We start from the raw sequence: 20,126 nt of genomic DNA, 5'->3' as shown, positions 1-20,126 counted from the left end.
ATGTTAAAAGGAATTTAAGTTTAATATAGGCAAGAGATTACCAGAAGGATGGAAAAAATAATCCCAAGAGAGATTTGGAATTATATAGGATTTTTAAGAGTAAGTTAACAAATACTGTCTGGGCATGGTGGCTCACACTTGTAATTCTAGCACTTTGGGAGGCCGAGTCGGGCAGATTGCCTGAGCTCAGGAGTTCAAGACCACCCTGGGCAACATGGTGAAACCCTGTTTCTACTAAAAATACAAAAAATTATCTGGGCATGGTAGTGTGCACCTATAGAGCCAGCTATTAAGGATGGTTGAGGCATGAGAATCACTTGAGCCCAGAAAGCAGAGGTTGCAGTGAGCCGAGATCACACCACTGCATTCCAGCTTTGGTGATAGAGCAAGAGTCTGTCTCTTAAAAAAAAAAAAAAAAAGAGTAAGCTAACAAATATTAATACACATCTGCAAAGTCTAAGGGAAACCAGTCTAGGATAAAAATAAATAAAGGTAGATCTCAGAAAGCACCTTCAAGAAGATGGATTAAAAGCACCACGTACTCTTATCTTCCACAAATGGGAACCAAAATAGTAAGCAGATAACTGCAATGCAAATCCATAATGTAAGAAAAAGAATGCTGGGATTCAACAGAGAAGCTATAGGAAACACCTAAAACAAGGAAGGATAGGGAAGCATGGCAGTCTTCTTGTCTGGGATCATCCAATAGCCTGGAGAGGTTTTCCAGTGAAGGTAAGGATGAGTGAGTGACCCATAGACCTTCAGATTTCCACCATGGACTCTTGCATCTTAGGCATGGGAAAGCTCCTAGACCCTTGCAGTCCCTGAGATTAGCATAAGGAGCTTCATGGAGGCAGTGTGAAAACATTGCTCCAGAGAGAGAGCTCACTGAGTCCAACACACTCTGAGCTAAGCAGCTACTGAAAGGCAGCATATTTAGAGCCCAGCTGCCAACAGACTACATCCTGCCTGGAGGTCCAATAGTACCTGCATCCCCACATCTCTAGAGTCCTCAGAGATTCCCCACCTTCAGCCACCACCATTGTTGGATACTGCATCCAGGGCTGAAGAATGAGGCTTTGGCAAAGACTCTGTTGCCTCAGGAGTGATGTCACTTTACATTTTCGTTCACTCTGAGGACAAACTCTGCAACTGGCAGTCGCCATCACTACAGGCTGTCACATCCAGGGTTGAAACATGAGTGAAGTGCATACTCTTCAGCTGCCTACCTTTGACTGTTGTCCTTGAAATCACACCTCTTCTTTCCAGCAGTAGGTCTACTGTGTGGCCACTGCTGCTGCCAGAGCATTCTGCTTGGGCCTGGGGGTTCATTCTGCTGCTGCCTACCACAGCCAGTGCCTATCCACACCACTGGGGTGCCCGAGGATGGACCCACTAAGCCCTGCTTTACGTTCTCCAGCATCAGAACACCCTGTCCAAAGGCCTGGGAACTTCCCAGCCCAGTTCACTATTGTTGGCACCGTAGCGTTCCTCTGCAGGAACTGAGATCAGGCCAACCCAACCTGTTGCTACCATCACAGTAGGCACCCAACTCCACATGCTTCTGTGAGCCTGAATACTGGCCCATCTAGCTCATTATAGCCATTGCCACACTGGCAAATACCACTTGGGTCCCAAAGGTTAGACCCCCACCCCCACTGCTACTGCCATTGTCCACACCATGAAGGCTGCTGGGGGTCAATAACCCACCATCAACAAAGCCCATCAATGCCTAGAGGCCCAGAAATTCATCCATCTGAATCTTCTAACACTGCTGCCAGTGTATACAGCCCTAGGGACTAAGAACAGGTGTGCTCTGCCTGTCACTGCCACCACTGGGCCCTGAACACTGGTCCAACTGACATCCTGAGCCCAGCAAAACTTCACCACATCCTCCACTAGCAACTGCACCCTAAGCCACAGAGGAAATAACAGACACAACTGATGCCGTTTACAGCCAAGACATCACACAGAGTCTACACTACTGCACACATCCAGAATCAAAGCCAACCAATAGCATAAATACATACTCAAAAAGAATTCCTGCCTTATGAAAGCAAATTGAAAAATTTGAAAGCAGTGACTATTACACCAGATGTGCAGATATCAACATAAGGACCCAGAAACATAAAAGACTGGAAAATATGACACTTTCAAAGGAACACAATAATTCTTCAGCAATGGATTCTAATAAAAAGAAATTTATGAAATCCCAAGATGAAAAGGAATATAAATGTGTTTCTTACCACTGTAAACTTAAAAATGATAAAGATGTTTATATATATACATATATGTAAAGCCTCAATAAAAAATTTCAAAAAATCTAACATTAAAAAAGAGAATTTTATAAAATTCCTGATAAAGTATTCAAAATAATGATATTAAAGAATCTCAATGAGATACAAAGAAATTTTTTTAAATTACAAAGAAATTAGAAAAACAATTCAGGATATGAATGAGGAGTTTACCAAAGAGATAGATATAAGAAAGAACTAAACAGAAATTCTGCAACTAAAGAATTCATTGAATAAAGTACAAAATGCATTCAAAAACTTCAAAAGTAGATTGGAGCAAATCAAAGAAATAATTTCAAAACTTGAAGACAGGCCTTTTGAAATTACCCAGTGAGACAAAACTAAGAAAGAAAGAACCGAAATGAGTGAACACAATCTATGTGACATATGAAATATGATAAATCAACCAAATATTCAAATTTTCAGCGTCGCTGAAGGTAAAGAAAAAAAAAACAAAATCATTAGAAAACGTATTTAACAAAATTATAGCAGAAAATGTTCGAAGTCTAGCAAGAGATTTAGATATTGAGATTCAACAAGTTCAGAATTCCTGAAAATGAAGCAATGCAAACAAGTCTTCTACACAGCAGATTATAATCAAAATGTCAAAAGTCAAGACAAAGGGACAATATTAAAAACAGCAAGAGAAAAACATCTATTCCCTTAGAAGAAAACCTATTAGAATCATAGCAGATTTCTCAGTTGAAACCTTACAGGCCAGGAGAGAATGGGGTAACATATTCAAAGTGCTGAAAGATAAAAACAGCTAATCAAGGCTACTGTACTTGGCAAAGTTAATCTTTTATAGGATAAGGGATTAAAAGATAAATAAAATCTTTCTCAGACCAATGAAAGCTCAGGGAATTCATTAACACAAGACTGGCCCTTAAAAAATAGCTTAAGAGAGTACTACACCTAGAAGCAAAACGATAATATTTATCACATGAAAGTTCAAAACCCACTGATAGGACAAACACAAAGAAGAGAAATGACTCAAATATTACCACTACAGAAAAACACTAAACCACAATGACAAACCATAAGAGAGAAAGAAAAGAACAAAGAATATACAAAACAATGAGAAATCAATCAGGAACAACCCTCAGATATAAATAATAACCTTAAATGTAAATGGATTAAACTTTCCACTTAAAAGATGTAAACTGACTGAATGGATTAAAAACAACAGCAACAACAATAACAAAAAACCAGGCCCAGCCATATGCAGTCTATGCTGTCTAAAAGAAACTAATCTCAATAGCAAAAACAATTTCAGACTGAAAGTAAAGGTTGGAAAATCATATCTATGCAAATGGAACCATAACTGAGTAAGAGTGGCTATACTTATAATCAGATAAAACAGAATTTAAGTCAGAAGAAGTAAAGAATGACAAAGAGGGTCATATAATGCTAAAGGGATAAATTCAGCAAGAAAATATAACAATTCTAAACATATATGCAGCCAACACAGAGCACACTAATATGTAAATTAAATATTATTAGAGCTAAAAGGAGAGACAGGCTCCAATACAATAATAGTTGGAGACTTCAACACCCTAAACTCAGCATCAGACAGATCATCTAGACAATTAACAGAGACACATTAGATTTAAACTGCAATTAAACCAAATGGACCTAGCAGACATTTACAGAACATTTTGTCCCACAGCTGCAGACTACACATTCTTATCAGCTCATGAGGCATTCTCCGTGACTGTTAACCGGAAGAGTCCTGAAGCCTCCATTATAGGTCATACCAGAGTCTAATCAGCTCATGAAGCATTCTCCATGACTCTTAACTGGCAGAGTCCTGAAGCCTCTATTACAGGCCATTGCTCATGAATGACATTTCTAGACACACCTGGGCCAGAAGAAAACTGATTAGAATGTGTATTTAAATTTGTTTTAAATTTAATAAATAAATTTAAATAAAAATTGTTTTAATAAATTTAAATAAAATTTGTTTTTTTGAACAAAATAAATTTGTTTTAAATTTATTAAATAAATTTAAATAAAATCTGTTTTAATAAATTTAAATAAAATTTGTTTTCTTAAAACAAATTTAAATACACATTCTAATCAGCTTTTAAATAAAAAGATAAAGGGATAAATTCATCAAGAAAATATAACAATTTGTGTGTTTTATAAATTTGTGTGTTTTAAATAAAACAAATATAAAGAAATTTTTAAAAATCAAAATTATATGAAGCATCTTCTCAGACTACTGTAAAATATAAAAGGTATTAATACAAAGAGGAACATGGAAAAGAGTACAAATATATGGAAATTCAAGAACGTGCTAAATTAAACAACTCCTGGATGACCATTGGGTTAAGGAAGTAATTAAGGAGGAAATTAAAAAAAAAAAGGCTTGAAACAAATGAAAACAGAAATACAACATTATAAAATCTCTGGATATAGCAAAAGCAGTGCTGTGAAAGAACTTTATGGCAATAAATGCCTACATCAAAAAGTAGAAAGATTCCAAATAAAAAAAAATTAATGATGTGTCTCAAGGAACTAGAATAAACTGAACTGCAAATTAGTAGAAGAAAATAAATAATGAGTGAAGCAGAACTAAACAAAATGAAGACAAAAAGAGATACAAACTTTCAACAAAATGAAAACTTGGTTTATTAAAAAGATAACAAAATCAATAAATAGCTGGCTAGAGAATCCAAAAGAAAACAGAGAGTTCAAACTCAGTCTGAAATGAAAAAGGAGACATGACAACTCACGCCACAGAATGGGCTGGGAAAGATGCGTGGGTGGACGGGTAGGGATAAGGAAAGTTTGGTTAATGGGTACAAACATACAGTTAGATAGAAGAAAGTTCTAACGCTTGATAGCAGAATAGACTGACTATACTTAACAACAATGTATTGCATATTTCAAAATAGTTCGACTAGAGGACTTGAAATGTTTCCAACACATAGAAGTGATAAATACTCGAGGTGATGGATACCCCAAGTACCTTGACTTGATCCTGGTACAGTCTATGCATGTAACAAAATGTCACATAGAGTAATAAATAGATAAAAAAAATTTGTCAATAAAAAATAGAGCAATGGAAAAAGAGGCAGATCAACATAGCTGAATAGAAGCCCCAGGAATCATCCTACCCCAACAAGAACACCAAATTGAACAACAATCCACACACAAAAAAGGTGAATGGTTACAAGGGAATGATCACAGTACTTGGTTTTAACATCATATTTAGGAAAGAAGCACTAAACAGGACGAGAAAATCAGTCTTGAATTGCTTAAATCACGCCTCGCGCATCCCTTGGCAGCAGTCATGTTGTGTAAAGGGAGAATCTGTGTGCTTGTGCTTGGGAGAGCAAGATTGCAGTGATTGTGGCACTTTGCATTGGAACTCAGTTCTTCTCTGTCACAGCAGAAAGCAAACAAGGTAGAACTCAAGTGAACACCAATGGAAGGAACATTTAGACCAGCCTAGCTAGGGGCAAATTGTCCATCCCAGTAGGTGGAATCTGAATTTGACTGAGTGCTAAAGTGCTATGAGTTTCTAAATAAACTTGAAAAGCAGTCTAGGCCACAGGGACTACAATTCCTGGGCAAGCCCACATGCTGTGCTGAGCTCAAAGCTGGTGGACTTGGACTACATGAACCCTAGTGAGACACCAAGTGATGCGGTCAAAAGAGGGCTTGCACCAATTCTACACCAACCTCAGGCAGCACAGCTTGCAGCCGTGGAAGAGGCTTCTTCCTTCCACTGTGGAGAAGAGAGGGGAGAATAAAGAGGGTTTTGTCTTGAAACTTTCATACCAGCTCTGCCATAGTAGAACAGGGTACTGGCAGAGTCCTGAAGCCTCCATTACAGGCCATAGCTCATGGATGACATTTCTAGACACACCTGGGACAGAAGAAAGCACACTGCCTTGAAGGGAAGGACCATATCCTGGTAGAATTTATCACCTTCTGACTAAAGAGCCCTTAGGCCTTAAATAATTAGCAGTGGTAGCCAGGTGGTAATGGCCATGAGCCTTGGATTAGACTCAGAGCTGTGCTGGCTTCAGGTGTGACCCAGCACATTTCCAGCTATAGTGGCTATGGGGGAAGACTCCTGCTTGAGGATCAGAGAGAGAAGAGTAAAGAGACTTTGTTGTGTAGCTTAGGTACTAGCTTGGCCACAGTGGAGTAAAGCACCAGTGGGGCTCCTATGGTCCCCAGTGCCAGGGCTTGGCTTTTGGATGACACTTCTAGACCTGCCCTTGGCCAGAGGGGTCACACTGTTTTGAATGAAGAGAATCAGTCCTGATAGTATTCACCACAAGCTGATGGAAGAGTTCCTGGGTCTTGAGTGAACAATGCAGGTAGCCGGGCAGCATTCACCATGGGACTTGTGTGGTGGTGGCCATGGAGAGAGACATCTCTACTTAAGGAAAGGGGAGGGAAGAGTAGGAAGGACATTGTCTTGTGCTTCAGTTTCAGTTCAGCTGCAGTAGAAGAGAGCACTAGACACATTCCTGAGCCTCCTGACTTCAGGTCCTGACTCCCAGACAACACCACTGAACCTGCACAAGGCCAAAAGGCATTCACCATCCTGAACGGAAGGACATAAAGCTGCCTGTATTTAACTCCTGTTGATTATAGAGCCTTGGGTCTTGAGTGAATATAGGTGGTAGCCAGGCAGTGTACACTATGGACCTTGGGCAAGACATGTGCCCTGCTAGTTTCAGGTCTGACCTATCACAGGACCAGTGATGGTGGCCACAGAGATGCTTGTTTCAACTCTCACCCTGCTCCAGGTAGCTCAGTACGCATGGAGAAAGACTCCATTCATTTAGAGGAAAGTAGAGAAAAAGAACAAGAGTCTCTCGCTTATAAGATGAAATTTTCCTGGATCTAACCTAGAACACCAAAGCAATATGTCTATGAATCTGCAAGAGCTACAACATTACTGGGCTTGGGGTGCCTTGAAATGGACATATAGCTGCAGTGACCAAAGACTTAGATCATAGCACTTAAGTTTCTGAAAATACTTGGAAAACATTCCCAAGAAGGACAAATACAAATTAGCCCAGACTGCAAAGACTACAATTAAAGACCTAACTCTTCAATGCCAAGACACTGATGAACATCCACAAGCATCAATACTATTCAGTCACACATGACCTCAACAAACAAACAAAACAAAGCACTAGTGACCAATCCTGGAGTGACAGAGATATGATCTTTTAGAAAAAGACTTTTAAATAGCTGTTTTGAGGAAGATCAATGAAATTCAAGATTAAACATACAAGGAATCCAGAATTCTATCAGATAAATTTAGTGAAGAGATTGAAATAATTATAAGGAATGAAACAAAAATTCTGGAGCTGAAAAATTAAGTTAACCTACCCAAGAATGCATCAGAGTCTCTTAAGAGCAGAACTGATTAAGCAGAAGAAATAATTAGTGACCTTGAAGACAAGCTATTTGAAAACGCACAGTCGAAGGAGAGAAAAGAAAAAAAAGTTTTAAAAGACAGAAAAATGCTTACAAGATCTAGAAAATAGACTCAAAAGAGAAAATCTGAGAGTTATTGGTCTAAGGGGAGGTAGAGAGAGATCAGGGTAGAAAGTTTATTCTAAAGGATAATAACAGAGAACTTTCTATGTAAAGAAAGATATCAATATACCATTATAAGAAGAAGATCATAGAACATGAAGCAGATTTCATCCAAATAAGAGCACCTCCAGATATTTAATAATAGAACTCCAAAAGGTCAAGGATAAAGAAAGGATTCTAAAAGCTGCAAGAGAAAGGAAACAAATAACACTCAAAGGAGCCCCAATATGTCTAGCAGCAGACGTTTCAGTGAAAGCCTTACAGGCCAGGTTAGAGTAGCATGACATATTTAAACTGCTGGAAGAAAAAAATATATATATATATATATATATTTTTAATATATATTTTTTAATATATAAAAAATATATATTAAATAAATATAAATATATATATATTTAAACTGCTGGAAGAAAAAAATATATATATATATATATATATATATATATATATATATATATATATATATCCTAGAAAAGTATATTCACTGAAAATATCCTCAAACATAAGAGAAAAATAAAGACTTTCATAGACAAATAAAAATTGAAGTCATTCATCAACACCAGACCTGTCCAACAAGAAATGCTAAAGAGAGCTCTTCAGTCTTAAAGAAAAGAAAAATAATCAGTAATAAGAAATCATCTAAAGGTATAAAACTCAACTGGTAATACTAAATACACAAACAGGATATTACCACACTGTGTTTGTAGAGTGTAAACTTCACATCTCAAGTAGAAAGACTAAAACATGAAACTAGCAAAAAATAATAAAACAGAACTTTTCAAGATGTAGTATAATAAATGATTAGAAAAATCAAAAAGTTAAAAACTGAAAGATGCGCAGTAGACCAGATGGAACTAACAGATATTAACAGAACATTTCATCCAACAGCTGTAGTATACACATTCTTCTCTTCATCACATAGATCATTCTCAAGGATAGACCATATGTTAGGCCACAAAACAAGTCTTAGAAAATTCAAAAACTGAAATAATATCAAGTATCTTCTTGGACAACAAAGAAAAAAAGAAATCATAGGAAAATGAATACTTTGGAAAGTATACAAAACATGGAAATTAAACAGTATGCTCTTGAATGACCAGTGGGTCAAAAGAAATTAAGAAGAAAAGCTAAAAATTTAGTGAAACAACTGATAATGGAATCGCAATATACTTAAAACTGTGGGATACAATGAAAGCAGTACTAAGAAGGAAGCTTGTATCAATAAGCACCTACATCATAAAAGTAGAAATACTTCAAATCAATAATCTGATAATGTGTCTTAAAGAACTAAAACACTAGAGCAAACCAAACCTAAGATAAGTAGAAGAAAAGAAATAACAAAGATAGGAGCAGAAAAAATGAAATTGAAAGGAATAAAATAATATAAAAGATCAATGAAAAGTTTTTCTTTGAAAGATAAGCAAAATCAATGAAACTCTACCCAGATCATGTGATTTGGCTCTGTGTCCCCACCCAAATCTCATGTTGAATTGTAATTCCCAATGTTGGTGAAGGAATCTGATGGGAGGTGATTGGGTCATGAGGGCAGATTTTCCCCTTGCTGTTCTTGTGACGTTGAGTTCTCAGGAGATCTGATATTTTAAAAGTGTGTGGCACTTCCTCCTTTGCTCTCTCTCACTCTCCTTCCTCCATGTGAAGATGTGCTTGCTTTCCCTTTACCCTTCTGTAATAATTTTATGTTTCCTGAGACCTCCTAGCCATGCTTCCTTTACAGCCTGAAGAACTGTAAGTCAATTAAATCTCTTTTCTTTATTAATTACTTAGTCTCAGGTAGTTCTTTATAGCAGTATAAGAATGAACTAACACATCAAACTAAGAAAAAAAAGAGAGAAGACCCAAATAATATCAGAGATAAAATGCAGACATTAAAACTGATATTGCAGAAATTCAAGGTTTACTAGAGGCTACTATGAACTAATATGAGGCTAATATGCCAATAAATTGAAAACCTGAAAGAAATAGATAAATTACTAGACATATACAACCTACAAAGATTGAACCATGAAGAAATTCAAAATGTGAACGGACCTATAACAAGTAATAAAATTGAAGATGTACTAAAAAGTCTCCTAGCAAAGAAAAACCTAGGAACTGATACCTTTACTCTTGAAATTTACCAAACATTTAAAGAACTAATACCAATTCTACTCAAACTCTTCCAAAAAATAAAGGAGGAAATAATACTTCTAAACACATTTTATAAGTCCACTATTACCCTGATACCAAAATCAAAGATGTGTTCAAAAAAATAAATGAAACTACAGTCCAATATGACTGAGGAACATTGATGCAAAAAATCCTCAACAAAATACTAGCAAACAGAATTTAACAACACATTAAAAAGATCATTTATTATGACAATATAGGGTTTATCCCAATGATCCAAGGATGATTCAACATACACAAATCAATTAATGTGATACACCATATCAAGAGAATAAAGAACAAAATCCATATGATCTTTTCAATTGATGCTTAAAAAGCATTTGATAAAACTCAGCATCCCTTCATGATAAAAACCTTCAAAAAACTAGGAATAGAAGGAACATACCACAATGCAATAAAAGTCATATATGAAAGACACACAACTAGCATCATACTGAATGGGGAGAAACTAAACACCTTTCCTCTAAGATATGAAACAAGACAAAATGTTTGCTTTCCCCACTGTTATTCATCATAGGACTAGAAGTTCTAACTAGATAATCAGACAAGAGAATGAAATAAAGGATATAAAAACTGGAAAGGAAAAAGTCAAATCATCTTTGTTTGCAGATAATATGATCTTATATTTAGTAAAACCTAAATACTCCACCAAAAAAACTATTATAAATGATAAACAAATTCAGTAAAATGGCAGGAAAGAAAATCTACATACAAAAATCAGTAGCATTTCTATATGCCAACAGTGAACAAGCTGAAAAAGAAATCAAGAAAGTAATTCCATTTAATAGCTACAAATAAATCAAAATACTTAGTAACAAACCTAAGCAAAGAAGTAAAAAAATCTCAAAAACAAAAACTATAATACACTGATGGATGAAATTGAAGATGACAGACAAAAATAGAAAGATATTCTGTATTCATTGATTAGAAGAACAAATATTTTTAAAATATTCATACTGCCCAAAGCAATCTACAGCTTCAGTGCAATCCCTATCAAAAACCAATGATACTCTTCATAGAAATAGAAAAAATAATTCTAAAATTTATATGGAATCACAAAATATCCAGAATAGCAAAATCTATTCTGAATAAAAAGAACAAAATTGAAACAAATCAAATTAACTGATTATACTACAAATCAAATTAACAAATCAAATTAACAGATTATACTACAGAACTATAATAACCAAAACAGCATGGAACTATTATAAAAACAGACACACAGATCAATGGAACAGAATACTGCAGTGAACTCATTTTCAATGAAGGTACCAAAGAGATGCATTGGAGAAAGGATATACTCTTTAAAAAATTGTGCTAAGAAAACTGGATATCCATACACAGAAGAATGAAACTGGATTCCTCTTACCATATGTAAAAATTAAATTAAAATCAATTAGAGACTTAAATCTAAGATCTCAAACTATGAAAGTAATAAAAGAAAATATTTGGAATACTCTCTAGGATATTGGTTTGGGCAAATATTTCTTGAGTAGTACCTCACAAGCACAGGCAACCAAAACAAAAATGGACAACTGAAATCACATCAGGTTAAAAAGCTTCTGCACAGCAAAGGATAAATAATCAACAAAGTGAAGAGCGAATCCATAGAATGGGAGAAAATGTTCACAAACTATCTGACAGGGGATTAATAACCAGATTGAATAAAGAGCTAAAACAAGTCAATAGCAAAACAAATCTAATAATCTAATTAGATTATTAGCATATGATCTAGCAATCCTATTGCTATGTGTATACTAAAATGAAAGAAAATCAGTATATTGAAGAGATAGTTTCATTTTCATGTTTATTGCAGCACTATTCACAATTGCCAATATTTTTAAGCAGCCTAAGTGTCCCTCAACAAATGAATGCATAGAGAAATATGTGGCACATATATGTAATGTAACACTATTCAGCCATGAAAAGGAATGAGATTCCATCATTTGCAGGATCATAAATGAATCTGGAGAACATTGTGTTAAGTGAAATAAGACAGGCACAGAAGAATAAAGTTTGTATGTTGTCACTTATTTGTGGGAGCTAACATTACAAGGAAGCTACCACAAGTTTGGAGGTTTATAAGAACACAAGTTTATTATTGTACACTTCTGTAGATCATAAGTCTAATAGGGATCTCATTCAGTTAAGATAAAGTGTCAGAAGGGTGTATCTAAGTTCATTTTCCTATGATTTCTAGTTTTTAGAGGCTGCTTGCTTTCCTTGGTTCAAGGACTACTTACCCAAACTTCAACACCAGTAAAATCAGGCCAAGCTTACCATAAGCTGCTGTCCCTCTGCTGCTCTTTTCATAATCACTCTTCCATTTTTAAGGGCTTTTATGATTACATTGTGCCCACGCAGATAGTCCAGAATAATCTCTCTTTTTTAAGGTCATGATGATTAACCTTAATTTCATCTGCAACCTTAATTTCTCTTTGACACAAATGAACATTTTCACAGATTTTGGAGACTAGAATGTACACATCTTTGAGGACCATTCTGCCTACCATGCCATGTAACTCTAATTTGTAGCCAGGGATGGGAGACAATAGAAAGCATTACTTATTGCCACTTAAAATGAACTCAGACAAATAAAATAAAAATGATCTAGTGACATCAGGAGAAAGACATGACTTTTATATGTTTTATATATTGCTCATTAATAATATATGTGTTCTTCCTCTTTCATGAGGAAATAAAATCTTCTCTTTAACTTTATCTACTTTTCAGTATGTTCTAAATAGTTTCCTGTTAGATACATAGGATACAATATTAACAGAGGAAAAGTAGTCCACTGAGAAGAAAATGGGTGGTGATGGGAGAAACTTCAAATACGAATTTTGGTATTCTGGAATTGTTCACACATTGTGAATTAAACTTTTTCATTTTATTGCTTGAATTGGTGATCATCACCATTTTCTATGCCTCTGGGCACTGTCTCCTTTGAGACATCTGATAAATTTCTTAAATGCCAGCACCCTGGGCACAGGAATGCTCACTGTGATGCCCAAGCTTTAAAGTGAGAATCCAAAGGTAAAGGTGATACTGAATGGGTGATGAATCCCCTTATTAGGAATGCAAACCCTGTTATAATTATATTATAATGCAAATATAGTTGTTCTGAGTAGTGTTATCCTTCAAAATTCAAAACTGCACAGTATGACAGTTAAACATGATAGGAGAGAGGAATAACTACTCTCTAATGAAAGCAATCAATGATTCAAATCTGCATATTTGCATGCAAAATGAGTGAATACAAATGTAGGGTAGGAAAAGAGGGAGAAAATATTTCAAAATTCCAAATACAAGGAACTAAAATTATTTATATAAAAACAGTAAAAGTGTGATATCTCATAATTAGCTTATAAATTTATTCTGATTCTCATTTTATATTCAACTACAACTTTTTGGAAGCCCAAACAATGAATCCATAGATAATTGGTATGCCAGATGTGAACATGGAAGTCTAATACAGAGAACACCCAAGGAAAGCAGATTTTCCCAGTAACATCTACTTTAGAAATTCCTTTCTCCATGAATCCTTTCCTAACTTTCCCAGTCTGTGTTAATTGATCCTCATGTATAATTCTGTCAGTCTTTATTACCCCGTCAAAGCCTTTATCACGCTAATCTGTAATTATCTTTTTATTAATCTGCATCTTCACCAAATGTTGGAACGTGTGAGCATAGAAATCTCATGGGCATCTTCGCTAATATATCTGTTGTGTTTGGCACATAGACATCAGTCCATTAAATTTGAATGAGCAAATACATAGATTTCTATTCCAAAGCTACTTGACCAAAGTTAAAATAAAATAAAATCCAATCTCCACATTTATTTTGACAATGCTAACAACAACATATATATATGCACACATATATATCTTATATAAAAATCTTATATATATATATTTGTTAATTTAAAATATTGTTAATTTTCAATTTGTTAATTGAAAATAGTGTCAAGGGCTTATTCTGGTGGCTGGAAATGCAAACACCAGCAAGGTCAGATTCCCACTCTTCAGGAGCTCACAGTTTCACACAAGAGACAGATACATAAACAGGAAGATACATAAACAATATGCTCCGGTAAGTATGGTAGAGATGAACAGCATGCTCTGATTGGAAAACGGGAAGGCTCCCAACATGTTTTACCGGAGTAAAGAAGTATTTCAAGACAGACCTCCTGGAAAAGGCGACTTTAAAGAGGAATCATAAAGTACAGTAGGAGTTAGCCATGCGATGATGGACTGAAGTAGTATATTGCAGACAAAGGAAATAGTACACAACTATCTGGAAGAGGGAAAAGAATACATACAGTGAGGAGTGCAATTAGGAGGTGGGATAAAGAGCAGCTGCCCTGAATGTTACTGAGTTTAACTGAGCTGTCTCTCCTAGCACAATGCCAAACAAGCACCGTTTTAATGTCAGAAATGAGTTCTACTGGACCCATGTATATTCTGGTTATATAGCATCCATTATGACGTAGTTGTTCCTCTCTCTTATCAAATGTAACAGTCATACCATACCATTTTGAATATTCAAAAGTTAAGGCTATTCAGAACAACTCTAGTTGTACCATAATAGGGCTTGCATTTTAAATTTCACTGAGGTAAAATCATTAAAACATTTTAAATGTTTCTCTCAAAGTGTGTGTTCCCAGAGCAACACAACAGCATTCCTTTGGAACTTGTTAGAAATGAGATTCCTTGTGACTTATCCCAGATCTACTAAATTAAAAAATCTGGGGTGAAACTCATCAACCTTGTTTTCTTGCGACATGCCCTCTAGATGATTTTGGTATACTCTCAAGTTTTAGATATACTGTAGCAAATGAACACAAGAGCAACTTTGTAGGAAAACTTGCTCATTTGTTGTTATTGATGCTGTTGTTATCAGTGGTTGTAGTGGTAGAATAGCCGGTAGGTACAATGCTATGGAAAGACTTTGTTTTGGTGAATATATATATGTTAGAAATAGGGTTGCTCTTTCATCCAGGCTGAAATGCAGTGGTGCTGTCATAGCATATGACAGTTCAAACTCCTGGGCTCAAGCCATCCTCCCACATCAGCCTCCCAACTAGCTGAAATTATAGGCATAAGCCTCCTTGCCTGACACCTATAGAATACTGAAGATACAAAATTGAAAAAATTGAAAGTGTATGGATTCTGGAATTGCACTGAGCAGAGCTGCTTGATAAAAAGACTTTAGGCTTCACATAGCTCTTTATCACTTTGTAAAATAACCCTTAACAACTCTAGATAAATAAGAATAAAAGGGTTATTTTATAAAGGGATAAAGAGCTATGTGAAGTGTTAATTTTATTAAATGCCCTATTAGCATCTATCAAGATAATGATGTTTTCTTCATATTTTTTTGATATTAATAATCTCATAATGTTGAGTTATCCTTACATGTTTGGAATGATTCATATATACCCTTAAAATGAATTAAAAATGAATAATTCAATTTTTCTTTGATATTCTACTGAGTTTTTAGAAGTATGTTCTTTGTGAATTTAGTACCCATATTCAAACTAAGAATGGTCTGTTGTCCTATATGTGTTTGCAAGTGTGTATATGTGTGTGTATTTATGTGTGTACATGTGTGCTATCTGCCAGATTTCATTATCTTGCTTAAGACAATTTCATTAAATTAATTGTAAAACTTTCAATTTTGTAATTTTTCTGCTTATTATTATTTATTTATGCATTTATTTTTGTTGCAAAACCAATTGACCCAAATCTTAGTGTCTTACAGTATCAGTAATCATTTATTTATCGCATGGTTTCTGTGGGTAATTCTGAAACAGCTGTCTGGTTGGTTCTGACTAGGTTCCCCTCGTGTGTTTCTCATTATGGAGTAGCTAGAAGTGGAACAGTGAGGGGTTGTAGCAGATAGAGGTAAGCCGGCCATCTCCCACTCCTCATGGAGTTTCAGGCTCTCTCCTTTGTTCTTTTTTGTGATTATTCAAATATTTTGGATTTCCTACAAGATACTTCACAGTTCCAAGGATCCAAAGAGAGAAAGACCAGTTAGAAGGTGCATTGTCTTTTCTAACACATCTTGGATGTCACGTCTTATCTGCCAAGTTATTTTTTTTATATTACGCTAACTTCATAAAATACATTTAAATATTTTTCATCATCTTATATTCTCTCTAGAACAATTAAAAATGCTTTATTTAAAATAACTTTCCATGAAATTATTTTGAGCCAAGTAGTCCTAAGGTTTTTAATGTTATCTGAATTTGATCAACAATAGATTAATGTTTAGCACTTGGTTATTCTGCTTTGTGCAGTTCTCTCACAGCTTAATGGGTATTATTCGTATCTCAGTAACATTTTAATCTTCTGACACTACATCTTTTATATTTTCTTCCTAGCCTAATTCCCAACGTATAGTCGTTGTCTTATAAATGTCCCAATGTAGACAAATAGCTTAATTTAACACAAAACCATAGTTTATCAAATGAAAGGTAACATAATATCATTAAATGAGGAAAAAAATGGTGCTCTGGAGTTTGAAAATTGGTTTAGCTGTTACATAGATGGACTTAGATATATTTTAGGATGCATGAGATTGATGGTGAGGGTAAACCAACTCAAATGCATTTTAAATGAGTGGAGAGGGGATCCATTGTCTTTACTAAGAGAAGAGCATGACAGTATAAATATAGTTTCATGTCCCAATAGGCATAAACATTCAAGTGATGCTATCTGTAACCCATTCTGTGTCTTGTTTGTCTTCTTCTCATAAGCAGTTGAGTTCTCTCCATGTCGTTGAAAGATGGTCAATCACCAGTAGTTCCAGGGAATGTCCCATTTCTGGTTGACATTCAGAACAAAGAGGGAATTTATTTCCCCCAATCTCAACAAAAATTCTAAGATTCATTGTGATCAGACTGGCTTAAACTACATGCTACCTTTGAACTATACCCGATACCTATGTGGAAGAGTCTAGGTATAGGTCTAGATGTAAAATCCTACGCAGACGACTGGACTGAGAATGGGGAATGGACACAATTCTAAAGGAAAACTCAGGAAGGCTAGGGCTTTAAGAATGGGATTGGATGTAAAATAGTAATAGTCACTCAAGTAGCAAGTAATGTAGCTTCGTGTTTTAGCTGTCTCATCTTTAAAGTTGGAATAACATAACTCAAAATGATTTCAAAGCTCTACCACAGTGACTAACTCAGAGTAACTCAGTTAGAATTACTTTCGTCTCCTAGCCAAATACATGTGAAACAATTATAAGAATCTCACTAATTGATTTAGCCAACAAAATATTAAGAAATGGAATCTAGTAGGATAATAACAGAGTAACACATATAATAATAAACATGCATGACTATGTATGCTTTTTATACATAAAAGTTTATATATTGAATAGGTTAAGCTATACTGCAGTAATACATTCTAAAATTTTCACAGTATAATAAAATAAAAATGTACTTATTGGTAATATTAATCTGATGTAGGTCAAATGGTTCTCCATCAGACAGTAATTCAGAAACGTGAGCTATGTGCCTCCTGTGGTGTTCAGTTCACCCTGACTTTATCCAGCCAGCAGTAGCAGACATGACGGGGAAGGAGGGCATAGAGAGAACACTGAGGATCAACCAGTATTGTCAGGACCATCTTTGGAATGTCATGAATCATTTATGCCAGTCTTCTGTTTACCAGAAACCAATCATATATGTCAACTTAATTGCAAATGGGGTTTGGAAATATAGTCTTCCTTATGTCCAAGAAGAGGAAATGGTAAGGTGAGTATCTACCCTGTCTTTGCCATGGCCCCCTACACATTCTGCTCACCACGTATCTCCTTTTGTATGGAGGAAACACTCATCTCTTCACAAGGATGGCAGCCCAAAATCCTATTCAGGTTCTAGAAAGTTTTGCCCATTGTTTATAGAAGGCCTGGATATAGGAGCCTTGGGTCTAGCAACCCATGAAATAAAAATAAAAGTTATTTGCTCCCCACTTCCATATGTTTTAATACATAAGGGAGAAGCAGAGAAAAAAACCAAAACAGACCTCCTTCTTAAACAGGAAGAATGGAAGAAGCAGTGTAGCGATTGGCCTAGGGGAATGTTGCACGGCCTTTCTCCAGCTCTAAAAGAATGGGAGGCAGAGGAATAGTTGCCAAAGACAGTTTAAGTTTCAAACATCAACTTAAAAAAGAAAACAACACTTTTTTTAAGTTGCAGGCACATAGTTTTCTGAAAATACAGTTCCCACAACCAGACAGTAGACTTCTGAAATATTTAAATCTCTTTTGCTTTATGTGATGATACCTGCATCTAGAGATGGTTCCTAGAGATAATTTTATGTCCAATTTATGTCTGTGTTTTCTCACCCTCATGATTCTTTCTCTCTCAAATATCTCAGTCATTGGGCTTCAATAGAAAACACAATCCTTCATCCGGTCTGTTCTCTGAGCTACTGAAAAGTTTTACTGAGTCTCCATCAGGCAAATCCCATTCCTTATATTTGCAGTCCACAAGTACCAATCCTGAGAGACCCTGTATTTATGGAGTCTGTTCATTTTCATCTATGTTTGCAAAGTGACTCATTCTTCTCTGACCCTTTCCATTTCTGAAAGTATTCCCAAACGTAGACAATCAAAACTAAACCAAGAGAATCTAGTTAATGTATGGAAATTAAGATGCTGTTCTGCTAGCTTCATGGAAAGGGGCTAAAGGAGAACTTTCTAGTCTCAATTTTCTTTTCTTTTCTTTTCTTTTTTTATTGAAACAGAGTCTCACTCTGTTGTCCAGGCTGGAGTGCAATGGCTTGATCTCGGCTCACTGCAACCTATTCTTCCCGGGTTCAAGTGATTCTCCTGCCTCAGTCTCTCGAGTAGCTGAGATTACAGGTGCCCATCACCATGCCAGGCTAATTTTTTATTTTTTAATAGAGATGGGTTTCACCATGTTGGGTAGGCTGGTCTTGAACTCCCAACCTTGGGTGATCTGCCTACCTCAGCCTACCAACGTACTGGGATTACAGGCCTGAGCCACCATGCCTGGACCCTAGTCTCAATTTTCTTTCCTTAAAGCTTCTTTCCACTACTTAGCTGGCATAGTAAGTGCCGATTTGTGGCAACACTCTTACCAAAGATTTGCGTTCAAATGCCATTGACATGTTTCCAGCATCTGATACTGATTTTCTTAGTGTCTGCTGCCTAAATGATGAGCAAAAGTTATTTATTTCGTGCTTTTTTAAAGCAATATCACTTTTTTTGTGTCAAATTTTCTGTTAGAGTAGACAATCTAAATCATAGATAAATTCTAAAGGCTCAATGGCCTTAGCAGAGAAGTTTATTTCTCACTCACATGGAAGTCTGAAGCAAGTCAGGTGGCTGTCTTCTAAGAGTGATGCTAGAACCCAGGCTTCTTATGTCTTATGTCTCTAGCACGTTGAGGCTTCAAGGTCTGCCTAGGGTTATCTACCTGGCAGACTGGGCAAACAGCCTTAAAGGAGGAGAGGAGTTAGACAAGGCATTTTATTGTTAGAGCTGAAAGCAGCATATATCATTTCTATGCCCATCTCTTGGCCTTAACCCAGCCATATCATCCAATTGCTAAAGGAATTTAGTCTTTCTAAAGTGTTTCCGTGGGGACAAAATGAGTTTAGTAAGCATCTAGCCTTTGTTATCAATAACAAGGATGATTATTCTCAAGAAATAAGTTCAATTAATTCCATGTACTGATAATGGCCTAAGTATGAATTCTGAAACAAGCAAATTACGTGTTCTGAGTGTGGGTGTATGTACGTGAATATGGACATTCATACATTGAGTATATACGGAGGACATTGACATCTTCAGAATTTGCTGATCTGGCCACTGGCTTCCTCTGCAATGTTGTCATTCCAAGAAAAGAAAGCTCAGTTGTAAAATGGACAAACAGATATGCTTTTCAAAGTTGTTCAACAGCCACGGGCAAATGCCTTAAGCTGCAGTACTTCACAGTCATCAGGGACCTTCATTATGCTTTCCTCTGCCTAAGATCCTCAAGCAGAACTTCTGCCAGTGAGATACCAGTATCTCCACATGAAAAAA

The sequence above is a fragment of the Aotus nancymaae genome, unplaced genomic scaffold, assembly GCF_030222135.1.
Source record: "Aotus nancymaae isolate 86718 unplaced genomic scaffold, 86718_ANA_hifiasm-v0.15.2.pri h1tg000015l_0, whole genome shotgun sequence".
Taxonomy (NCBI): Eukaryota; Metazoa; Chordata; class Mammalia; order Primates; family Aotidae; genus Aotus; species Aotus nancymaae.
Note: the sequence above shows the minus strand (reverse complement) of the source record.